The 8,170-nt window shown below is 41.3% G+C and overlaps 1 protein-coding gene across 1 annotated transcript in view; it reads right to left on the reverse strand.

Annotated features, from left to right (window-relative positions):
- The window catches only part of LOC126272622 (E3 ubiquitin-protein ligase TRIM71), a 299,315-nt gene extending 291,813 nt beyond the window's left edge, over window positions 1–7,502 (reverse strand). Inside the window, exon 1 of the mRNA XM_049975581.1 lies at window positions 7,486–7,502. The gene's annotated coding sequence lies outside the window, so the exon portion shown is untranslated. The remainder of the gene's footprint in view (window positions 1–7,485) is intronic.
- Window positions 7,503–8,170: the final 668 nt, after the last annotated feature.

Raw genomic sequence — 8,170 nt, forward strand, 5'->3', positions numbered from 1 at the left:
CGGTTCCATTGAGAGGTTTCATGCCCTCTTTTGCTTGTCTCCTTTAATTTTCATCAATTTTATTAATGTTTTATGTTATTGCACGGTAGTAACAGACCGAATAAGGTTATTGCACCGAGAGTATTTGCACCGAGAGTATTTGCACCGAGAGTATTTGCACCGAGAGTATTTGCACCGAGAGTATTTGCACCGAGAGTATTTGCACCGAGAGTATTTGCACCGAGAGTATTTGCACCGAGAGTATTTGCACCGAGAGTATTTGCACCGAGAGTATTTGCACCGAGAGTATTTGCACCGAGAGCTCAAAAAATACTTTTTACTAGATTCCTAAGCGTGTTAGGTTACTTCCCTGGGTGGCCTTTGCGAGGCGAGCATCGTAGGATGCGGCACTCTGCGTTTCCGGTTGGAGCTGCACTTCCCTGAATTCTGAGGAGTTCGTACAATGGGCTTAAGCGCCTGGTGGAATGACTGACGTCGGTCGAGTTTCGCCTGTTGGATGCAGGGCGAAACGACCAACGAGACGTCTGAGTGTCGCCGCAGTTTGTGTGTTTGCCGTTCCGGCGCGTCCGGAACGAAGATTCCTGGCATCGACTGACTACATTATCCTCTTGATTCTGAGAATATTTGTGGACTGTGCCCTGTTGAGTGCGACTGTGGTGCCGGATTGCCGGAGGTCTAGGTAGGTTGTTTTCGTAGGTCAAACGGCAAGTTCAGTGCTATCACGTGAATAGCAGAGGCATGATTGGTCAATTTAAACTGACGCCAGTTGATGTCATAAAGCCCTGCTCGAAATTGGAGGGAACGGTCGCTATGGGCGCGAATGATATTCTGAGACAGTGTGTGGGAATTTTGGAATCAGAACTGAATGCTGATTCGCAGTTTTCGAGGAGAGTAGAGCAATATTGGCTTCGCTCTTGCGTTGCGTGGGAGTGGATTCGGGATCTGATCTTCCTTAGAGTCGGACGGTCTTGTGAATTGGTCGCTAGTTTTCGGAAGAACTTAGAATTCTCGGACAGCCTTCGCGGTCAGGGGTTGACACAGAGTTGCTTCACGGCAGAAGTCGGCGCCTACATCATCAGGACGCTGCCTACCGACGAAGTGCTGCAGATTGCAGTACTTTTACAGTTTTCTGCGCCTCCGGCATTGTAGGACCTTATCAAGTTTATACTGAATCCCTCAGCAGCACGCGCGCTCGCTTTGCTACAAGTCCACCTTGCTTGTTTCTACATGTGATCCCATTTGAGCTCACTACTAATTTCGATAGTGCTATATAGTCGGGAGATCAATATTTGAATAATTGTGACCTCATCACAGAGTAGGAACCCTTTGTTCTCGAGCCAACTCTTACTCTCATAATATTTCAGTATACTTGATCCTTTAACCTCCTCTTTGTGTCGATAATCATGTACATTTATGTTCTGATGTATAATAAATCTCATTGTAATATTTAATCCGCGTATCATTTCGTGGATACATGCAGAATCCCATTTCCTGTGTATTATGATAAAGTTCTCTTTTTTCTGACTTTAATCATTCTGAGTGTGCTTTCCTAATTTTAGCAACTAGTAGAGTCCATTTTCTGCAGTTACCGTTGTGCACATAATCAGGTGGTAGATAAGGGGAGGGGGGGGGTAGAATACATGTCTCGTTCACATACAAAAGTCATCTGAATTGAAGAGGTACAAACTTCTGCAACACGGCACCTCGCACCACTACATGATTTCTCCATTTACTACGAACTCGGGCTTTCCTGTCAAGGAAACAAGAGGCCCATCGTAAAGCTCGCACCTACTCATCACCTACTTCGCGCAAATCAGTGGTTTGTTTAGGGCTTGGCCAGAAATGAAAGTGACAGAAGTGGAAACTCCAGATGCCCAGCGTTTAGAAAAAGTAGCATTTTTGGGACGAGTCCTGCGAAGCATGAATGAACTCTTATGTTATAACAGCTGCACTCATTGATATCTTTATAAGGAAAAGCAAAGGAAAATTCGGGATAGCAAATTTCCAGGAAAGGATTGCAGGGCGTATACAAATCCGCATATAAAATGCATTCTTTTAATATTGAACTGTTGCTTTGCACGTCGTTGGGTTATAGGGGAAGCAGTAATTTTCTCGATATCTGGTAGAGAACGGTGCATTTTTTACAATTACATGTTTCAAATTTTTTGTAGAAAATCTTTTACGTTCATCGAAGGTTCTCTCTCATCGCGCAGATTGCACCAAAACCACATACGTAACACTACTCCAAGGTCAAAACCAAACTAATGGAATACAAAGTCTTGCACTCTTATTACAGTCCCTTCCTGGAAAGTTATTAGCAGAGTCCTCTTGGACGCTGGAAGTACAATGCCTTGTTGGGAATTTACTGGCCATCGAAAATTTTCCATTGTCTTCCCTTTTTATATCTTTAAGAAAATATCAAGAAATGCAAAGTATTCAGCATTTCGGTTGATTTACAGGGTAACGTAAAACTTAGAAGTCTGCGTAAGGTCTAGAAACCCACACCCTCGGACTGCCGTTGTGTGCTCCTTATGTGCAAACCATTGCCTGGAGACTACGCGTACAGAAATGGCTCTCGTGTCGCCCGACACGCACCACAAATATATTTTTTTGTGAACGCTTCGCCACCTGGAACTCCCACTTTTACTTTCATTTCTCGCCAAGCGTTACCCAAGCCGTAAATTTGTGCGAAATCTGGTGAGTAGGAGCGGTTCCCTTGCGAGACCGTAATCCATAGGTGCTGTAACGATTAGAAGACAGCCTCTTCAAATTTATACAGTTGCTGAATCGCAGCCATGTTCAAGATTTTGATTAGAAGCTGCTTGTGATAAACTGTGCAAGAAGGCTTATGGAAATTCAGAAATCAGCCCGAGACCCCGTGTCGATAGCGCCCATTACCGCAGGAGAATGAAGAATGATTGTTTGAGAAGACTGATATTTTCTGAATCTGCGCTGCTTGTGTGTCAGTACATCACCTTCTCTGAAGTATAATGCAACGCAGTATATGCTCCAAAACCCTTAGATACAATGTTACTGCACTGTAATGCATTCTCGAAAGGAATAGTTCAACTCATCCGACTAGGTGTTTTGGTATTTGTTAAATACTTACGAAATGGCATGGATAAATTTGGAGGAAGGGCTGAGCGATTCATCACTAGTTTCTTTAATCAGCGACAGTCTAACTAAAGTGCTTGGTCTCCAGTGGAAGACGCAACAAGATGACATGAATGAAGTTCAAGTTTACTAAAAGCCACCTACACAGACACCATTTTATGGGCCAGTCGACCTATATACGTCCCGACCGACTGCATTCAACGATTACAGGGCCACCCTGTTATTTGAAGTTCGTTGAGTGTGTTCTAGGAGATCCCTTTCGGTTTTAACACAGAAACCAAAAAGGGGTTTGTCTTTGCTGTTTCAAATGTAGCAAGGCCGAAGAACCCGAGAGAAAGCTGTGGGCCAAGAAGTGGTTGATGTAAGGAAAAATCCGCCCATGCACTGTTACTTAAGGAGCTGGCAACCGATGATTTTCGTTGTTACCTAAACATTGTTTAATCGTGAATTTCGGAGCTACTGAACACCGTAAAACCAGAAAATATATTCGCAGCTGCGTGGACAGCCATCAGCTGTATAATGGAATGACAGCGAAAATGTGGCCGGGAACGGTACTCTATCACGGATTTTCCCGTTTATCGCCTTACAATTACGCTATCCGAGCAGGTTCCAAGGCCAGTCCCAAACTTCCAAATGTCAAGCTGCACTCGCACATTCATTATATATAGCCACGTACACGGGAGATCTTTAAATCTAAAGTCGCTTGTCCGGTGTCGGCGGAAACATACGTTGTGTCGTTAAGACTTTTCCTTTTGGAGATGTGTGCGTGTTGGAAGGAACTTATCTTAATTTTGAACACAGGCACTGCAGCATAGTACCAAAAAACCATTCAATGGGAAAGAATAGAGTCAGAGGCAGAAATAGGCGAGGAGAGGTAGGTGGCTGCATTACGATTCCTAGCCACTGGCAGAAGTTAAGAGGATCTCAGATTCATTGCTGATGTATCCTCACGATTATTAACTGAAATTATTCCCGAAACCTACGACGTGTTTATATTTGATTGAGGAAATACATCGTGTAAAGCAAAATAAAACGCAAACATGTTGAAGTTATTTTTTGTATGTAGCGTGAGATTATCTGTACGTTTAAGAAATTTATTTCAAACTCTAAGAAGATTCCACAGGGTGGTGACGCACATTGATGTATGCAACACATACATAATTAAGCATTTATCAGCTGTCAGATGTGTAAAAATCTGAATCTTTGCTCTTCATAAGAGATGGCTTGAATACTTTTAACAATGAAGCAAGTATATTTTATGAATTAACATCCATTCCGTTTCGATAACTGTTTCTGGATTTCATTTCTAATACTTACCGGAAATAAAACCTGAACGAGAAATACGGAAGATAGGCGGACTGTTGTTCTTCCTAAGGGCCACAAGAAACCATTATGGATTCCTTAAAAAAATAAAGTGCTTCATTTCTTGTGTGTATTGCTACACTACTCTCACAGCGTGTCCCACAAACATCTGCCGTCTTCAAATTCCTCCGGAAACACACTTTAAAGTTTCATCAACTCGCACCCTGTCGTGTATATTAGGAAAGAGTTTAATCACACGCGCACTGACAAAAGACGAATCTTTACTAGGCAGTTGGTACGATAGCGCTACACACGGTGCAATTGGCTGGACAGCGAGGGGGAGGGGGTCATGCCAGCTGTCGGTCACATTCGCCCAACAAAGTTCGTCGGTCGGAACCCATGTTCAATTTGTCGGTCGGGCGTGTGTTGGCTCCTTAAAAATATTCGGAAAGCTTTAGTTATGAGCTGAGTCTACTACACATCTGTGTAGTGTAAAAAATCACCCATCAACACTGAGGCACCCCATAGTAAAATGGTAAGTACGCAAGGGAATGAAACACCAACACTAACCTCTTCCACGTCACGTTGTGGCTGCCAGGAATACGTTGTACTGCATTCAGTGTCTTATTTATTACAACATCGTGAATAAAACGGGAAGGTGGCAAATTAAACAACCAAACTATTAGGATACAGTCCGCCACGACATCGCATTGGGGCTTGAGGGCAGCACTGTCTACGTGATCGATTATGCGTAATATTCAGTCAACTGGCGGGAAATGCACGAAAATTCGATACACCATTGTTCATGAATCCTGCAAGCACTGAGCGACAGCAAGACAGGAAAAATATCTGATGGACTAGGGATACCCATTTCATTTAGGTTTTATCATTTTTATAGACGCATCAAAGTCAAGTACATGGTGAAATTACCGGTGATAGTCTATACATCTATATTACTATAGGACTAACCCGAGGCACGATCCAATTGCATCTCCTCCGATAATGGCACTTATGCGCAACAAAAATTTTACTTTCGGTATTTCACAGTTACTGACCGAACCTTAAATTTAAAATCGCATTCTTCTCACCAGCCATACTCTTATGTTAAAGGTTTAATACAGTAAGTTGAGTCGTGAAGTTACAGATCTTTATGCAGCGTAGAAGCATGCGAATTACTGATATTACACCCATACAGTATTCAAGAAAAAGAGCAGCACCTTCCCTTGAACTTTACACACCGTTTTAAACCTGTAGAAACATTTTGCTTACAGCCCCACAAAATAATAAAAGGCAAAAAGTTTATCGTCTATTAAATATTTGTTGTTCAAGCAACAAAACTTCGGGGTCAGACATGACATTTTAATTTATCATTTCTTTACTACTATTAGCACAGTTCGTGGCAGTATCCATACTCATACCACTGAATGAACCTGCAAAATATCGTACGACATAGAGATGACGTTCTGTAATTGAGAATTCGATTGTTTAAAGAATCGAGGCAGCCCTTGAACAGAATTAAGATGCACTTTCATTCACAACACGGCCGACGCGTTCCGTGTTTTCCAGGACAGCCGGCTGCTCACCCACCGTTCTGCAAAAAGGAACTACTGTTGCACTGTCTCGTATCACTAGCGATAGAGCGGCGAAGACAAAACATCCGCCATAAAGAGTTGGCAGGAAACGCGAAGGAGTTAGCGTTGTAATTTTACTCTGGCCACTGTTATAACGGCCCCAGGCATGACGGAAAAAGAGGACTACGATAATCCAAAAATCCTATGAATCAAGGACGTTACACTTACCCTACGTAACGGTGAACGTGAACTATTTTACGCATTCAAGTAAGACAAAAGCCGGCGGTCACAGGAGCTTATGTACTTCAATTTTACGTCAATTTAATTGCATAACAGGAATGTAATTTACTGAAAGGAATGGGAAAATAAAATATACTGCTCAAATATGCAGTTGCGTTTTACGAAATTTTCTAATGAGACTAATCGGCGTTAGTTAACAATGCAAAACACTTGAAAAAATATACCGTCGGCTCTCGTTCACTAGATCCAAAATGAAAATGACAATTACAGGTAACTTAATCGGTCAATGGATCAAAGTTGTTTCATATACACCCACAAGATCTTAGAATTTCCTCACTAAAATGTCTGAAAGGTCGCGAAGCGAACTAATTTCTCCTAGAAAACTATTTAACAGAGGGCTTATTAGCTAATATGCGTTACAAGATTTCTGCTATTAAATTTGTTGTATGTCGAAACTAATACATTTACTGCATTGAAGTCACTACCTGAAATTTTAATCTATAATTGGCTGACATGCACCCGTAGACACAGACATATTTCGACAGAAATACAGCCAATTCTCTATTCAACTTCGAATCAAAACTCATATTTATCTGTTAATAAATAAAGGCTTGTATTGACAGTTCCAGCTATATTATGTAGGCCCCATGGTATAAGAGAAATATGCATAAGAAAAAAAGCTCATGAAAGTGAGGGAGGAAGTAAACTATTTCATGAAGCCCGAAGAAATTTTGAGGTAGGACTTTCAGAATGTGTGCGAGATCTGTAAAATGATGTCCAAATACGTAAAATATGACTGATGAAAGAATGACCGTACACTGAAACGTCAAAGAAAAAAATGTTTATGTCTCTATCGCACACTATTCCTGTGTCATTTTCTGACTGAGCTGACACGACTTTGACACAGAGCTGCATTTTGAACTTAGGCTCTGAAGAAACGTTTCACGACAATTTGAATGGCATTCTGAAACTTCGATTGTCTAAAATGTCAGGAATACAATATCACACAGTACTAGCAAAGGTCACAATCATCCAAATTATTTTCGCTGCAGTTATGGTCTCTTTTCGTTCTTCCTTTAGCCATAATTAATACAATTCTTTTGATGTTTTAAAATAATCTACACCCATAAAACAAAACACTGAAAATAATTATTAGAATGACGAGAATATTAAGGATAGAATACTTAAAGAATACACGGAAAACAATACCAACACGACAAAAATAAGACCACGTAAACATCTTTTAAAAGTACTTTACCGCTAACGATGCCTCTCAATCTGACGTGTCACCACGTCCAGGCACCACAGTAAGTCGTGTCAACCGGCGGAAACGTCAAGCAGTTCTCTTCACTGTCGACACGAAGAAGTAAACAACGCCAGAGATCTTAGTAGACACCTCCTTTGTTTCCCTCTACGGTTTTGCTACGCCATAGGCAATTGCTAAAAGATTGTTTCAGCTAAAAACATCCAGTTTGACCCGGCTCAGTTTCAATACAGAGTTCCTTTTATATAATGCCTTCAGCACAATAATATTCTAAAATTTGGGAGAGGAAATAATTACATTTATGTAAGCTGACTTGCGACTGGCAACGAGATTAGCTCTGTAAGAAGCCGTAAACATGTACCTAAAGGAGGAACACAATATGTGCGGGCAATTCCTAAACCTCATCGTTTTAAATGTATCCATACTCATAAAGACGTTCGTGGTGGAATTGGAAAGAAGTAAGTCAATAATGCTGTGAACAAACGGTGTTTATCGTTGTCACTGGCATAGTTTTCACAAAACTGTTGACTGTTTGGTAGCCACTTGTTGATATATTACCTATTAGCTGTCGTCTTAGGATCGTCGGTCGACGTTTTTTTAACGTTTTTTCTGACGTTTCGGTAGCTCGAGTGGCTGGTATTGTCGAAGATTCATCCTCCATTAAAATTTCTCATATTGA

This window comes from Schistocerca gregaria, chromosome 5 (genome assembly GCF_023897955.1).
Source record: "Schistocerca gregaria isolate iqSchGreg1 chromosome 5, iqSchGreg1.2, whole genome shotgun sequence".
In the NCBI taxonomy this organism is placed as follows: domain Eukaryota; kingdom Metazoa; phylum Arthropoda; class Insecta; order Orthoptera; family Acrididae; genus Schistocerca; species Schistocerca gregaria.